Here is an 18,616-nt window from a genome sequence, read left to right as displayed (position 1 = left end):
AGACAAGTTTTGACTTCCAAAATATTTGTCAAAAATTATAATTGGAGGCAAAAGCATAGCACCTGCAAAAATATATGAGCTGAAATATGTATATATTTCATATTGAAGAAAATAGAGTTGATAATATCATTTATTTAGCAGAAATTTCTCCAAGCTTACAAGCTATTTCATTCTCTAGAGAAAAATTATTTTCTCAATTAAAAACTTCAGAATCCACAGAGACTGAGATGAGGGTTTCAGTTTTCAAATTTATTAACCAAAAGTTTTCATTTAAGATAATTTTTAGGCAAATTAATAATAAATAGACAACATTAAAATATTTTGAACAAATACCACTGGCATTATATTAGAGTTGGATACTATAAAATTAATTAAAGAATCAAAAATATATTAAATACGTTACTACTTATTTTAAATCTTCCAATGATAAATATAAGGAAGTTTTTTGGTGTTTCATGTACATATGCTGTTTTTAGTTTTAGAAAATTGTATTTTAGAAAATAACTTTTGAATAGTACTATTTCATAGATTTAACACTATCAAAACACCAATTGTTTTTTGTCAATAGTGCCTATGTCAACATTATATACTTTAATTATTTTAGCTTTCCCTGTCATTCTCAAAAGTATTTTTGGGGGGCATCAAATAGTATGATCATCATAATGCTAGTACAGAAAGCAAACGAACACGTAAATTACACAAATAAATGTTTGGTATAAATATCAAGTGGTGAGGAAAAGGAAAAGAGACTTTTGATCGAGACTATTCTAGATCAGGTGGTCACTGAAGCTATTTTGGACAAGCAAACCTCTTAGCACATATATAGAAATGATGATGGAATTGTGAATATCTATTGGAAGAGCAATCTAGGCAAAGGCAAAATATGAAAAAAAGAAATACCTCAGCCAAAACTCAGTCTAACTTATAGTAGTGAAAAGGCTAAAGAGATTGAAGGAGAGCCAGAAAGGCCTAGTGGCTGGAAATTACATGAAATTTTAGGGAGAGCGTGGACCAGATCATAGCAAGTCTTTGTAGGTTTTCAATATTTTTTTTTCTTACTTTCTATGTGTGACAGAGAATAGTGGAAGTTTTGTGGGGTGGAGTGACATCATCTGGTTTATGTTTAAAAACGTTCTTCTAGTTGCTATGTTAAGAATAGATTGTAAGGATTGGAGCTAAAGAGGGAGGAATAATTAATCAAAGAGCAGTAGGAAAAATACTAATAATTAAGAGAGAAAAGGAACTTAGCCAATTTGAACGTCCTCTACATACGAAGAACTGTGCTGGACGTTTACAAAAATTATCTACCATTGCTAATGGATATGTGTATATATTTGTTGACTTGCTTCAATAGTATACTGTAATTGAAAGTTTCAATTGCTTATAAGTTATTCAAGCATATATGAAGATAGCATACAAACATATAGTTAAAAATAGTGCAATCTGAAATTTTCACAATTACTCTTAGGAGGATTAGTGTTCAGTACTGAAATTAATGAAATGATATTATCTCAATACGCATATGCAAATGTGAATAAGTAGTTAAGCTCAACAATAGCATAAGCAAAAGATTATGATAATAAGTTCCATTATCTGAATTAATGAATGGCTCACCTCACTTGATAAGGTCACATTGAGTCCCATTGCATCTTGTAGTACAATTTTGTCATTCAGCTCTATGAATCTGCTTAACTATTTCTGTATATTTTAACAAGAAATAAAAATCACAAAGAGATAAAGGTAAGTTGCCTGTGGGAGCCTGAAAAAAAAATCAACCAGAATAACAAATTCTTCTTGGTTTAGAGTATTCCCAAATTGTGTGCTTTTTATTTCTTTTCAACCATGCAGGTATTTAAATAGTAAAGAAGGCATTTAAATGTTTCTTTGATATAAATCCCTATTTTAATCTCTAGTTAAAGTACCTCAAATTTCTTGTCTCATACATCTAGTGATTAACAAAATTATATACATGGTGACATACACATAAGATCTATGAGGATCTCACTTACTGAATATTCAAATGTGATTATTGTATTACTCTCTACCTCTGTGAGTTCCCTAAAAGGGAAATTGTGTGCCCTGAAAATAAATTTATGTGTGATTTTGTCAGATCATCCTTGGAGATAGAACCTGGAAGCAAAACATATTACAATGCCAAATATATTTCTCAAGAGTCCAAATAAATTAAATCTTCTTCAGGGAAAACATATAAAGGCTGGATTACAACATCCATGCTCTGCATTCAGACTGAAAGCACCAAAGTTATACAAAACTGAGTGGCCCTATCAAATCATTTCATTATTCCCTGCTAATTACACTAAAACCTCTATACCTTTCAAAGTTTTTTATTTTGTCTTCTAAACGTTAGTAGTTTAAAAATAACCATGATTTAAGCCATTATTACTATATTCTTAGCTATTATATACATAACAAAATCTCTTACTCAACCCAATTAGAGGAAGTTGCAGACACAGGTTATGGCATAGGGCAAAAAGGTTGCTGCCTAATTGAAAAAAGATGCTGTCCAGGGACCTATAAATAGCTCTTTGAAAACCTCCACCTTTGCTATCATTTTCATTCAATTTATGACTTTTAAAACTGCAGTTCCAAAACTGGGTGCCAAAGTGCCTTGGGGCACTACCATGAATTAACAGGAGCACTGAGGGATATTTTAAAGTTTCTAGGAAAACAGAGTGACATCTATTGGGCACCAGGCAAGTTACAACTGTTAACATGGGAGCTTACTACTTAATACATGAAGCTGATAGCTTTGTGCTTTGTTTTTATTTAACTTAGGTGTTTTGTGAAAAAAAAAAAAAAAAAAAAAAAAAAAAAAACAAAAAAAAACCTGAGACACTAAAGGTGTCATGAATTCAGAGATTTTGAGAACCACTGTTTTATACATAATTTCAGTACAATGTGCAGTGAAGCCTCAAGCTTCATAGTAAAGCATGCTAAGATCAATTTTTAAAGAAAGCATATATAATTTTAAAAATTATTTGTTTCATAAATAACTGCAATTTGTTACTAAAAAATGATAAAATGACTTAATGTACGTATGCCAAAAAATATAAGAAATTATAGAGATGTATCTTTATGACATCTATGTAAAGGAAAATTTTATAAAGAGATTATTAAAGATGCTGATTATAAAATTAACTTCAACACAATACAATTTAAAACTTTTATCCATCACAAGACTTAAAGTAGAAAATACACAACAAATTGATAAAGATATTTTCAGTAATATAATAATTAGTATCTAAACCATATAAAATTCTTATAAATTAATAAGAAAAGCAATCCAATAGGAAAAAATGGGGAGCAAAAATAATAAGCAAGCATTTCAACAAAAGTAAATTATAAATGGTTAAAAAAGAAACAATTCTTAAACATAGAAAATGCAAATTAAAAGCACACTGAGATTTTATTTTATGCCATTTGATGGGCAAAAATTATTGTTCGATTATACCAAACTTTGGCAGGATAAGCAACTATGTGGGCACCAATATACTCATACCAGTAGTAAAAATAGGTACAATTACTTTGAAAAATGATTTGGCATTATCTTGTAAATTCGAGCATGTGAAAATCTTATAACCCAGCAATTTTTTCTTATTTTTTTTACCTTAGAATAACTCACACACATGCCTCAAAAAAGTATACAAAATGAAATTTAAAACAGCATTATTTTTGTAACAGCAAAAACAGAAATAGCAGAATATCTATAGACAAAAGAGTCAATAAACAAACTGAAATTTATATAGTCGAATGTCAGAGGTTAAAAATAAACAAATTATACATGTCCAACACATTACTGAATTTTAGAACCATAATGTTAAGTAAAAAAAGCAAAGCACAAATAATACAACTACAATATATTACTTAAAAAACTTAAAACAAGGAACACTATATAATATTATGCAGACATATGATAAAACAAAAATTTTAAAAGCAAAAGAAAAAAACATACAAGTCGGGAAAGATGTTACAATGGGGGAGATTCAAGTGTTAATGTTTTAGTTTTTAAATTAGATGATGACTTTATGGCTGGTATTGTATTATTATTGTTATGCTTTATATTTATATATTCATTATAATAATTTTTTGCATTTTAAAATATTTATAATACATGGAAACATATGCATGTTTTCATTCAATCTTCACTAACATACTGAGAACTAATTAAATTCCATACTACTGAAAAGGAAACAAATGCTTAGAATCACTTACCCATGTCACTCATCCAATTAGAATCAAATTGAAATTAGTATCTTTCCAGTGCTCATATCACTTAGCAATGAACATCTTTTTTTCAGAAATGGCAGAACGTAAGAGAGATCTGATAACATGAGGTTTTCCCTAGACTACTTTGTGGAATTGGTTTAATGCCATAATGGACTCATACAAACATCATTTTAATTAATTTTGAACATGACCTAGAAATGTAAGTCTTTTATTTATTTATTTTTAGTGTGGCAAGTGGGAGGGGGAATGATGTTGAGTTGGTTCCATTTAGCTCCACATGTACACAGGTTCATGAGCCATTCCTTTCTGCCATCACCGGTGGACTAGGCACACAGACTCTCTCTTTATCTCAGATACTTGCCAACAACCTGAAACTTTAAAAGTGTTAGTGGCAGTTTAGCAGAAATTAGGGGTGTCCTCATGGGATAATTTTATTATGAATACAGCAAAGTCTCAAGACGTGCCTAAGTATCATCCCTTTTGAATGGTCAGTGGAAGTTATGCTCAATGTTCATGAAAGAAGAGATGCTAAAAGAAAAGCCAATTAACTCCACTAATACTTTGGTAAAGGCGCTGTGTGGTGCTTATAAAAAGAAGACTAAATTGGTGTGTGTTCTCTAGCATGACACTCATGCAATTCATAGACTAAGAGATGGGTGGTGCTTGCTAAAATTTCAGTTGGGCAGTGTCTCTGAATAACTCATGTAAGGCAAGGTCCCACTGGGGTTAGCTCTCTCTTTTCACACCCTATAAGCTTCATTACTTTATTTTTCATCCTTCTTCCAAGCCCTAGGAATTCTATCATGGGTGAAGCTTTACTTTTATTCGTAATGTAGTTTCCCTTTGCCCTCAAATTTCTTCTGTGTCATTTCTTTACTGGACAATGAGCACAGAATGTTCTTAGTTGAATCATTGCAGGACAGCCAACTGATACAACAAAATACTAGACATCATTGTTTGGATTATTCCTTCACATTATGATCTAAAATTTACTCAGGTGTTTTATTTACACTTGTAAACTGCTAAATAACTGTTGTTAGCAGAACAACTGGTAAGGCACTTTTGTTGAATAACATGGGTCTTTAATGGGATTTTTCCAGATAATTTATATTATTGTGGGTATAAACTGCAGATATTATAAAAAATGTAATTTATCCCCGGAATGATAATAATTAATTTTCAGTTCATTTCACTTAATACTGAGATGCTATCTAAATCCAAGATTAAAAAATACTTTGTAAGTAATAACACTAACTGTAACATTAGACATTTATAAATAAATGTCTATGTATTGTTTGATTATTGTCTTATATAATAGGGCTCGCAACATATGATTCCATTCTTTATCCAGAAGTAATTTATATAACTGGCTTTAAAGTCTCCATAAAATAGTAAAATGGTATAAGGTTCAATGAATAATGCAGGTTTCAATCATAAATAGCCTTCTATTTTAATATTTGCAGTAATGTTTAGATACTAGTAGTTATGTTCTGGTTCACAGTAATTACATTGTTTTATTCTGTTTTTGAAGTACTTCACACAGGTGATTATTTCTGCAATTGTTTTAATATAAATTATCTTACAACTCATTTTGAAATGTAAATTAATGTTATGAATTACAATAGTATTCCATAATCATCTATGTGTGGTTTGAGCAAGAATTGCCCATACAAAACCTAATCCATGAAAAAATGCAGAGGTCAGTAGCTTTCTTCAAACCTGCTACTGAGAGTCCTTTTGCTTATTCACAGTCACTAGAATATAAGATTCATAAAAGCAGGAGCTCTATGTTTTTTTTTTTGTTTTTTTTTTTTAACCATTGTTTCTCTGAATCCTAGAAAAGTGCCTTTCAGATAGTCACAAAGTCCTAGGATTTAGGATTTGTAAGCACTACATAGTCGGTGCTCTCTGTTTCTTGAATTGATGGGTTTAGATTTGTTCTCAAGTTACTGGCAATCTTGTTGCTGCAAACTTATGCCTGCCTCTGCTTATGAGTAACCTTAAACCTCAAGACTCAGAATATGCTAGTGTAAGGATATAAAATTGAAATAAAAGTCTAAATAGAATCAATGAATATTCAGAAGTGTGAAAGTCATTGATATAAGGGACCAATCTCCTGTTTACTCATATAAACTTACTTTGAATAGTAGATTAAAAGTCATTAAGTACAAAAATATTGATCTAATATTCAGACATGTACAATGATGGAAAGTACAAAATAAGTCATATTTTATAATTACTTTAATTCTATTTTAGAAATATGATTCTGGCCGGGCGCGGTGGCTCACGCTTGTAATCCCAGCACTTTGGGAGGCCGAGGCGGGCGGATCACGAGGTCAGGAGATCGAGACCACGGTGAAACCCCGTCTCTACTAAAAATACAAAAAAATTAGCCGGGTGTGGTGGTGGGCGCCTGTAGTCCCAGCTACTCGGAGAGGCTGAGGCAGGAGAATGGCGTGAACCCGGGAGGCGGAGCTTGCAGTGAGCCGAGATCGCGCCACTGCACTCCAGCCTGGGCGACAGAGCGAGACTCCGTCTCAAAAAAAAAAAAAAAAAAAAAAAGAAATATGATTCTATGTGGAGTTGTTTAACCAAGTTACAAATAAATTAACACAAATTTTTAAACATGTATTTTAAGTAGCACTATCTCTTTGGTGACACTTTTATTAATTCTGAAGGAAAAACTAATCAAATGTGAATTGATATGTTCTTTTACGTCTTTGAAAAATGCATGATTAATACTAATTTTAACTCTGATTTTTAAAAAATGACTCCAGAGATAGTAGACATTGATGTAGCCACAATAGCTCTAAGGGGTGTTGACATTTCACTTGGTAAAATGTTAACATGAATTCACCTCTTCAAAAATAAAGTTATTAGTATTGAGCTATGCGATTCTAATGAGTGACTATTTAAAAAATTAAAGTTGTGTTATAGTTTAAAGAAAACTTTTGAATTAGGAGTTAAATCCACATTAGTCAAGTGTCCCCAGTGATTAATTAGAAGAAGATCTAGAAGTGCTAATTGTGCCACTAGGGAATCTTTAAAGTTGGTTCTGCACTTGCTTTGAAGGTTTGTCAAAAGAAAGGACTTGGGAAATATTTGTATGTGTGATACCTAGATATATAAGTGCCACCAGTTTTCTAAATTATATTATAATAAATGTAGCACTTTTATGAGTCTATCCAAACATAATCATATTGCTCATAGAAATCTAATTTTTAAAAAGTTTAATTATTTTTCTTGTAAATTGGGCTTAAATAACTATTAATTTTTCATTAACTCTTTAAAATTCTGAGTAATGTCTAAATCAGCTTTAACGAAGTAATGACTGAAGAGCTGCTTTGTGAACAATGTTTTTCTAATTTAGCCTTTTTAGGTGGTTTGATTTCCAAAAAACATAAAACCTTAAGTTCTGAAATTCTGGATGTTAAAAATTATAGGCACAGTTGCAAAAGCAATATTAAAAAACAGCAACAACAATATGAATGTACAAAAGATTTTATCTATTTTCTTGGCAACAAATGAGGACCAAACTCAGAATTTCACCTGTTTAAGCTTACTGTAACTACAATCCTTCAGTGTTGTCTTGCAAAGTCCTAGGATCTGTGAGCTCCATGATTCTGTCCTCAGTAGAGTTAAAGAAAATCTTAGATGAATCTTTTTATGTTTCTGGCTATTTCAGAGAAAACCAGTTATACAAAATATTACACCATTTTTTATAGCATATATTCACTCACTTTCTGAACCAAGTCCTTCAGTTTTCCTAACTACACAACAGAGTTTTTGAAGCTAATGGTAAATGTATAGGGAATCTAGTTGGTCTCCGTTCAGGAAATTTGTATTTGTTTCCTATTACTGTTAAAATAAATTATCACAATTTAATGATTTGAAACCAGTCATATTTATTGTTATAGGTTTAGAAGTCAGAAGTCTTAGGGATGTGTTCCTTCTGGAGACTTTAGCAGATATCTATTAATTTGTCCTTTCCTTTTTCCATTTCTATAGGCCACCTATGTTTCTTGGCTCATGGGCCCATCCTCAATCTTCAAAGCTAGCAGGGTAGCATATTTTCTCTTTCCTGACCTATTACCTCCCTTTTAAAATGATCTTTGTGATTAGCTAATTTTATCATTTATTGGGAAAATCAAAGCTCGTAGATAACTTGGATTGTATGTATCTAAACGAACATTTTGCTCCAATAAATGTGTTTTGGTTGTTGTATGAAGTTTTTTTTCTTTATATGATTGTGTTAAGATATTTAGCCAAACTTTCAAAGAGCAGATAGTACTGATACACTATAAATTGTTTCCAAACATTTCTAAAATAAAACAATCCTAATATCTTTTATACAACAAGGAAAATATTGTCTCTTAAATCTGATAAAGAAAATATAAATAAGTTTAGACCAATATTATGAAAAAATATTCATGTAAAAATATTAAATATAATATCATAAAAGAGAGCATAAGATAACAAATAATACGAAATGACTAAGGACTAAGTGAAATTAAATCCAGTAATTCAAGGTTGGTTTGATATTAGAAAATGCACTAATATTATATATCAATAGTTCTGAGGGGAAAACATGTTTATTCCCATACATGCTACAAATTCAATAAATTTTAACAATCATTTCTTAATTTTTAAGTCATCTAAAAACATAATTGAGAAATACTTTAGTGCTAAAGTCTGTATCTTAAATGCATAATGAACATTAGAGATATTTTTTAGTCAATCCAGGAAAGTCTGACTACTATTTCTGCCACAATTTAACATTTTACTAGAGGTTTGAGCAAATGCAATTAGACAGAAAAATAAAATAAACAACTTTTACACAATCCTGGTGAAAATGCAGTGGCAAAACACTTCTGGAGGACCAAACAAACCTCAAATGAACTTACCTTTTAACCCAGAAATCTCATTAAATAGAAGTCTATCGTGAAGGCGCACTTCCAACAATAAACAATTTCATAAGCAGGAGGTTATTCCTTATGGTCTTGTTCACAATTACAAAATATTGGTAACAATGTCATTGCCCATATTTGGGAAAGTAATTAAAATATAATATATTCACACAATGTAGTGCTGGGTAATATAAAACTAGAAGAAGGAAATATATATAAATGGATATAGAGTGATTTCCAGGATATACTCTTAAATTTTTTAAAAAAGAGGAGAAATAGAGACTGCATAACATGTTATATTCTTCCATAACAAGAAAAAGAATATAATTTTGGGGGGGTTATTTTTATGAAAAAACGTATATCTATAAGAAACAAGAAAATAATGAAATTGATTACCTATAGAAAATGTTAGAAATGAATTGAGAAGACAGTTCAATTTGTAGGATGTAGCTAAAGCAATATTTGTATAATTTTAATTTATAAAAGTTTTAAAATATTACAGAATTAAATGCTCATATTAGATAATAAAAATTATCTCAGATTTTAAGTTCTAAATTCCAATATTATATCTTAAGAAAATAGAAAAAGAAGAACTAATGAGCCTGGAGAATTTTCAGTAATGTATTTATGTAGGTAACATTAATTAAATTAAAAAGTAATAAAATATTTTTCTTTAACAGTTTTATTCATAAAAGAGTTGTATCATTTTAAAATATCATCTTTTAAATTCATCTAAAACTTGTTTGCTTAATTAAAATGCAAGAGTTACCTTGAATATTTTCTTTCAAATTAGTTACATTGCATTTTTATCATTTTATAAATTTTCTGTTTTTCTCTACTATTTTAATACTTAAGTGCAAAAAAACAAGTAATTTTCTTAACAGTATTATCATTAATATTCATATATATTTGTGTTTAAAGATCATCTTTCAATTCAATTTATATAAATATGTATATTTGAAACATTATCATTAAAACATTTAAAATTTTTTTCTTGTGCAATATTTATCTTAAATTTTTTATTTCTCATTTTCAAATATATTTATAGACATAAAATATTTTATCTTTTATTTTAAAATGAAAAGGAATTCAAATAGTGAGCACATATCTGAGACTCTTGAGACTTTACCAAATCATTTTTTCTTTTCTCATAAAACCATTTTGTCTCCTATAAATGAAGCAAAATGAAGCTTATTCTTTGTTGGCAAATATATGTTTGTTTCTCTATGTTCTTTTTTTTTTTTTTTTTTTATACTTTAGGGTTTTAGGGTACATGTGCACAATGTGCAGGTTTGTTACATATGTATCCATGTGCCATGTTGATTTCCTGCACCCATTAACTCGTCATTTAGCATTAGGTGTATCTCCTAATGCTGTCCCTCCCCCCTCCCCCCACCCCACAACAGTCCCCGGAGCGTGATGTTCCCCTTCCTGTGTCCATGAGTTCTCATTGTTCAATTCCCACCTATGAGTGAGAACATGCGGTGTTTGGTTTTTTGTCCTTGCGATAGTTTACTGAGAATGATGTTTTCCAGTTTCATCCATGTCCCTACAAAGGACACGAACTCATCATTTTTTATGGCTGCATAGTATTCCATGTTTCTCTATGTTCTAAATTCAGGTTTGATTTGTGTGTGTGTGTATGTGTGTATAACAGAATTATTCATTTTGTTATACAAACTCAATTTAAAGTCTTTAGTCATATTTCAGTATCCATATAACCATTAATTTCTAAAATGTTTCAGAAAAGCCTTATAATAGTCTCTCCCTGCAGGATACTTTAGACATTTCAAGAATCACTTTTGTATATGTGACCAATTGAAATATTAACGTTTGGGAACAAAAGCCTCTTCTAGGAGGAAAAAAAAAAAAAAGGCTAAACTCTATTTAGAACTTACATTAGGTGTTCAGAGGAGGGAGCCAATAGGCGCATATGGGAGGTCATCTTCTTCTCCCAAACTGGAAAAAGTTTTAGGATGTTTGTACCACAGGTTGTAGAAACTTAAGCAAAACTCAGTGGCAGTGCCCCAGGGAGATAGCAGGGACTCATACAATGAGCGTAGAATGACTTATGGAGCTATAAACCAAAGAGAAGTCTCTTTCAAGATTCTAACAAATTTGAGGGTGATTTAGAGACAGGAGAGCAATTCAGCCTGAAGGGGCGATGGGGATTTCACTGATAATCAGCATGGACATCAATATGAATGAATGGTAGGGGCCATCTAGGGCCTTTCATGCAAGTTAAGCCATCAGAACTTTGCAGACCTCAAGCAGAAGCCCTAATAATAAATAGGATAAAATTTCCTGAAACATGGTGGGATAGAAAGATGGATTTAAGTTTATTTAAATGTTTATACACGCCTTAATTTATGGAATGAGATTCGTTTTCAAGTACCAAAACCATATATAGAGGAAGTACTTTTTAATTTTGTTTTCTTTTTAAAAATTATTTAGATTTAGTTTACCCATTGGAAACTAAAACATGGTATGGTGTTAAATTACACTCTGTTAATGGTAGATATTTAATTAAATTTCAAATTAATATGTATAATAAAAACTCACTTTCATCATTGTTTTGAATGTAATAGTAAGCATTACCCCTCGTATTGATATTTTTATTTTCTTTAAGACAAAATTTTTTTCAATATTTTGCCTGATTGTTTTTAATGGGGAACAAACTTGTATTTTGTGGTTTTTTTCCATCTGTCATTGACGTTTTGTTGAAACTCCCATGATTACAGATCAATTTGATTACTCTCAGTGACTAATTCTTGTTCATTACTTGCCCTTTCCACACTCCTTATTTATGTGGGGCATGCTGTCAGAAAATGCCAGAAGTCTACCCTTTTACAATTTCAATTCACCTTTAAACTAGTATGTATATTTATAATTTTTAAGGGTATAAATTTGTTATTTAGAAACTAGAACTGCCCATTTGTAGTTCCACTTCTATATATTCTGCTCCCTTCTTATTTAGGAGCTTATTACCTTAACAGCTTCCTGAAAAAATGTAAGAGTAATGTTTTTCACCCAGCTTCTGAGAATAAAACTTTTTTATAGCAGTGTTCATGCTTCAGCCCTTTGACAGTATGTACAATGCCATTTGTTTCTTTGAAGGGATGTTATTATACAATTGCTTCCCAATGAACTCTTTAAAATCAGCTTATAAAAACATCTGCACAGTATTTTCATTGAGATATTTTTGCAAAATAGGCACATTGCTATGTTTAGGTAAGCTAAATATAAGGTTTGCAAAATTGTCTCATACAGGTGAACAATAATATTCCCTTGGAAAATTTGCAGTTGTTGGAGGTGTTAGAAGTGCTCAGACTCCCCTTTTTTGATATTTTATTTATTTTGCTGGTCAGTAACTATTCAGAGGATGACAATGTTCAGTTACAGTACCAGCAGCATACTCTCTTTTGCTATGGTGCACTTTATGAATAATTGATCTAAAACCTATATAATTTTGGAAAATGGTATTTAATCCTGTGTAATTCAGTATCCTTAAATGAAAATAGAAAACTGGGATAACAATAGTATATGTTCATTGTTTTGTATGTAGATTACATTTTTTCCAATCATTATGTAAATGATTTTAGATGCTATGCACTCATGAGTTACATAATTTTACTGCATTTAGTCTGTAAAACTCTATCTTCAGAACACGACATGTTGAGCTTTCTCACTGTACTATGCCTTCAGCTTAAATATTAGCTCCTCAGAGAAATCTTTTTACCCTGTCTAAAGTAGCCACCCTTGACCAGCTTTGTGTTTGTTTTGTGTGTGTGAACATATGTTATCATTTCTCTGGAATATATACGTAGGAGTGGAATTGCTGGGTCATATGGCAACTCTAAGTTTCACAATTTTACAGAGTGCCAAACTGTTAGTGTGAAGTAGTACTTCATTGTGGCTTTATTTGCATTTCCCTGTGAATAATTATTTTGAGCATATTTTCCTGTGATTGTAGGTCATTTGTGTAAGCACTTCAGAGAAATGTCTATTCAAATTCTTTGTCCACTTTTTAGTTGGGTTATTTCTCTATTTACCATTGAGCTCTAAGAGTGTTTGTGTGTGTCTGGACAGCTTTATCTAACATATGATTTGCAAATATTTATTTCCATTCTGTTGGTTGTCCTTTTATTTGCTTGATGATATCACTTAAAGCACAAAAGTTTTTAATTTTGACGTAGTTCAATTCATTTTTTTCTTTTGTCACTTGTGCTTTTGGTGTCACATTTAAGAAACTATTGCCTAACCTAAGGTCACAAAGAGTTGCTCTTGTATTTTCTTCTAAGTGTTCCATAGCTTTAGCTCTTAAATTTAGGCTTATAATCCATTTTGAGCAAATGTATATAGATGGTGTAAGGGAAGGTTCCAATTTCATGCTTTGGCATGTGGCTATCCAGTTATCTGAGCATCATTTGATAAAAAAAGTTTTTTCCCCATTGAATTGTGGCAGCGTCCTTGTTTAAAAAAATTCACCATAACTGGCTGGGCGCAGTGGCTCAACGCCTGTAATCCCAGCGCTTTTGGAGGCTGAGGCGGGCAGATCACCTGAGTTCAGGAGTTCGAGACCAGCCTAGCCAACATGGCGAAAACCCATCTCTAATAAAAATACAAAAAAAAATTAGCTGAGCATGGTGGCGGATGCCTGTAATTCCAGCTACTCAGGAGGCTGAGGCAGGAGAATCACTTGAACCCAGGAGGTAGAGGTTGCAGTGAGCCGAGATTGCACCATTGCACTCCAACCTGGGCAACAAGAGTGAAACTCCATCTAAAAAGAAAAAAAAAAAATTCACCATAACTAGATGAGTATATTTCTGAAACTTCAGATGTATTCTGTTGATCTATAAGCCTATCCTAACACCACCACCACACCATCACTGTAGCTGTAAGTAGTAAGTTTTAAAATTGGAGAGGTTTAAGTACTCCAAACTTTTTTTTCAAGACTTCTTTAGAAATTCCAAGACTCTTTCATATCAATATAAAATTTAGTATCTGCTTGTCATTTTCATAGCTTGTTTTATCTATTTTATTTATGTTTAAATATAATACTTGTATGCTTACTCCACTAAGGAAATATAATTTAATTTTTTGTTTGCAAATATTAACTATATTTAAAATGAAAATATGAGAGTAATTTATAATAATGCAAAATGGTAAAATATTGAAGGATTTCCTTTTAAAAAACAATATTTGATTTGAGAAACATTCTAGATGAGGGGTCACTAATAGTTGAAAGAATTGGGGAAATCAAAAATTATTGAAAAATGGAACTTATTATATGTACAGGGAGAAAAGTCCTGAATTTTATATGCAGCTTTGGGAAGTGTGTGGAATGGAGAAGCTGTTTCCAGATAAGTTACAATGCTGAAAAAACATGAAGCATGGAACAAAATGGCAGAATAGGAAGTTTAAGGTCTTATTCGACTACAGAAAGAAACAACAATAAAAATATCACAGGTTGTCTGAGCCAACCTTGTCAGAGCTGTGGAAAACAATCAAAGGTTCATAGCAACCACGAGAATACCTCAAGAAAAAAAAATCTTTAAAATGGTAGAAAAGTGTTGCGGTATTTTACTTGCCCTCATTCTAGTTACATGTTGGTCTTGGTCTTGAATAACAGTAGCCCAGGATCCCCAGTTCTCTCCCTCAAACTGGAGGGAACACAGCTGACTTTGCAAATTATTGTGTGTATCTGCTATAACTCTCCTGAGAGTCACCTGAAGGACTGACTTGCTCAGGCTTACATAACTCAAAATGCAGGTGGAAAATCAGGAAGAAACTGCTTGTTAAACATATAAGGGGATTAAAAACTTAAGACGCTTAGGCAAGAGATTCCATGTAGAGACATAAATAGACCATCCAAAGCATGGAAAAAAAGCTTGGGTGAGACTCTGGAAAAGGTGGAAACAAACCAAATGTCCATCAACAGATGAATCAGTAAACAAAATGTGCTATATACGTACAATATAATATTAACAGCCCTAGAAAGAAAGGACATTCCAACACATACTGCAACATGGATGAACCTAGAGAAAATTATACTAATTGAAGTTAGCAAAACAAAAAAAAGACAAATATTGTATGATTCCACTTATGAGATACATAAAATAGACTAATAGGGACATAAGTGTAACGGTGGTGGATAAGGGCTAAGGTGAAGGGGAAATAGTTATCATTTAATGGGTATGGAGTTTCTGTTTGGGATAATAAAAAAGTTCTAAGAATGGATAGTCATAATGGTTGTACAACATTGTAAATATACTTAATAAGAGGTACGCCATAAGAAATTATTTATTTGGTAACCATATATTTGCAGAAATATAGTAAAAAAGAATGGCATGCTTGTTATCCACATCTTCGGTAAGCATTTCTGTTTTATATTTTGAGAATATCTCAAGTTATAAACATACATTCACCTATCTGTAAATTTATAGATATTTAGCCATATTTTCTAGGAAAAATAAATATAATTAATCAATAAATATAAGGGAGGGAAGAAAAGGTTAAATGGAGGAAGGGAGAGAGGGAAGGATATAGACAGTCAGTTTTACAAAATTGACACCAAAAAACAGCTACATATATTCCAACACTGTAATCTACATGTACAAACTGCTATAAAATATGATGAAAGAAACAAAAGTGAAGGAAAGGCTACTGTTCTCTCACAACTTCAGCTCTCATAACATTCATGCACTGTCTTAAACATGAGCAAAGGTATTGTTGTTTGTCCTACATATTTGCCTAAATTCTCCCCCTACGTAAATATGAATTCACAAAATGTGGTAAGAAGCCTATTTATTACTCTGTGTCTCCTCCCTTTACAACACAGAGTACCATTAAATATAAGCCAAAGATGAGTTACAAATTGAAATCTTTTTAACACTATTGAATATGAAATTCTTACATACTTACCAATACTACAGCAGTAAACCAGCATTAGAATAACACAGTTTACTGCCATACAATATTAATGCTGTATTTTAAAGAAAAACAGAACACCAAGAAAATATTTTGAAAGTCTGTTTTATTCTATTCCCATGAAGTTTATTATTTTCATAATTTTACTAAACTAGTAAAAACAATTTACCAATTAGCAAGGCTTGATCATAATATTCACAATAAAATAGTGGTTTTACGCAATCAAATCTAAAGAAAGGAGTTAAGTAGAAAGCCGCAGTATGCATGACAGTTCACAAAAAAGAAAAATACTCACCTTGAAGAAAAAAAGATCTCCATGTCAGAATAATTTAGTGCAGAAACACAAATAAACATTACTCCTTATCTTTCTTCAGCATATAGAAAAATAAGAAGTTTTGTTTTTCTTTCACATCAGGAAAAAAAGGTAGAATTAAGATACGAAGAAAATCATGTCTCAAATTTTCTGTTTAAAATAGCTCATTTCTAAGAGTAATTTGTGGAAATAAATTAGACAAAAACAGAGAAAGTTCAAAGGAAATGTGACTTTACTGTCTCAATTTTGCAAATGTTAATGATCTGTATAGACCATATATATTTACCTTTTAGATAAAAGCTGTGGTTAATATTCTCCAGGCACATTTTAAAGCTGATAAAAAGAACTGTTGGTTCCATAATGGCTTACATTTAATAGACAATATGAAAATAAAGTGTGTTTATAAATACAGGCCTAAGTCCTTCTAGTCATATGAAAGTACATGGTTTGACTATATGTCATTTAGTAGTTGTTTGAGCTGATAGCCCTGAGCACTTGCAACCTTGTAAGGGCCCCCTTTAGGATTTTCAATGAAAGAATGCAGAAATGAAGCTCAGGAAAACACTCATGTGCTGTCATTATAAAATGTGAATTAATAGGACACGAAAACAGAGTTTAAGAAAAGATTCAATTGAACAAGAATTGAAAGAGCATCTTCTGTGCACCAGAAATTATGGTTACCTCTGAAAATATAGAGATACATAACATTTTCTCCTAATTTCAAGTTCACAGCTGTTAGGAGTGACAAACATGTCACTGAAATGCATTACAATATGTTATGACATTGTGATACGTGCAAAAATAGAAGTATGTATCCAAGATCCAAAGATAGCATGGAGGACAGTCTTCCAGGATGAAGGCTGTCCCATAGGGAGATAGTCTTTCCTGGTGAATAATAAAGTTTCTAGAAATGTGACTATGTGTGGGAAGGGAGTGTGGGAGAGTGAAGAGAAAAGGTAAGTGTTGTCAGCAAACACTATGGTTTGCCCAAAGAAATACAGTGTAATACCATTGGTAATGTTATAGTGTAAAGTCGGGAGGAGGGAATGTCAGGAAATGAGGAGAGAAAGGCCAGACTGGGCAAGCCCATCAGTTTATTTGTATGACAAATGGAAGTCTGGGACATTATCTATCAAGTGAAAGGGAGGCAGTAAAGATTTAAAGAGAGAAAACGTTATTAGAATTGTGATTCATAGAATGACTTAAGTCCAGGAACGGAAGAGACTAAAGTGCTCGGGTTAGAGCAGGGAGAGGAAGTGAGTGGCAAATGCAACAGTCCAGTAGACATAAGGAAGGCCTTTATCAGGTAGTCCTATACATAAAAAAAAAAAGACAGACTATTAAAAATATTTTAGAAGAAAACAGAATAGGATTTAACCTTAACTTATACAGAAGTATATCAGGGAGAGGGAAAAATTCAGGCTTCAGAATTTGAAATGTGGGAGTTGATGCTATCAATGAAAAGACAAGATATATCAATAAAATATAAGAGGGTGGTCTTTACTGGGTAGAATGTAAAAGCTTATGTTGGACCATACTGAGTTTTAGTTTCAGGAGGTCATCAAAATGCCAATGTCCAATGGACAGTTGAATTTTAAAAAATCAGAATCTTCAAGGTAATTAAATTAAACAACATGGTGTTTTGGGAGGTATGTAAGACATTATTAACCAATCATGTTTGTAGAAGTGAAATTAAATAGGAAAGAAAAGATATTGGTCTCTTTTAGGATGAAGGGAGGGTTGCAAAATCAGATAGGGACACCAACAAGTGCTTCTGAGACTCTCAGATTGTTCTACTTCTTGACATTGTAGCTTAGGCAGGTATTTTCTTTTTCTTTCTTTCTTTCTTTTTTTTTTTGAGGTGGAGTCTCACTCTGTCACCCAGGCTGGAGTGCAGTCGTGCAATCACGGCTCACTGTAACCTCCACCTCCCGTGTTCAAGTGATTCTTCTGCCTCAGCCTTCCCAGTAGCTGGAACTACAGACACGTGCCACCACGCTCAGCTATTTTTTTTTTTTTTTTTGTATTTTTAGTAGAGATGGGGTTTCACCATATTGGCCAGGCTGGTCTCGAACTCCTGGCCTCGTGATCCGCCCTCCTTGGCCTCCCAAAGTGCTGGGATTACAGGCGTGAGCCACCGCGCCCAGCCAGGTATTTTCTTTATAGCTGTTTGTTACAATGTGTTTATGTTTTATGCATTTTTTCAGCTTGTGTATTC

Source organism: Symphalangus syndactylus, chromosome 8 (assembly GCF_028878055.3).
Source record: "Symphalangus syndactylus isolate Jambi chromosome 8, NHGRI_mSymSyn1-v2.1_pri, whole genome shotgun sequence".
NCBI classification, from domain to species: Eukaryota; Metazoa; Chordata; class Mammalia; order Primates; family Hylobatidae; genus Symphalangus; species Symphalangus syndactylus.
The sequence above is the reverse complement of the archived record's forward strand: the minus strand, read 5'-3'. Positions refer to the sequence as shown.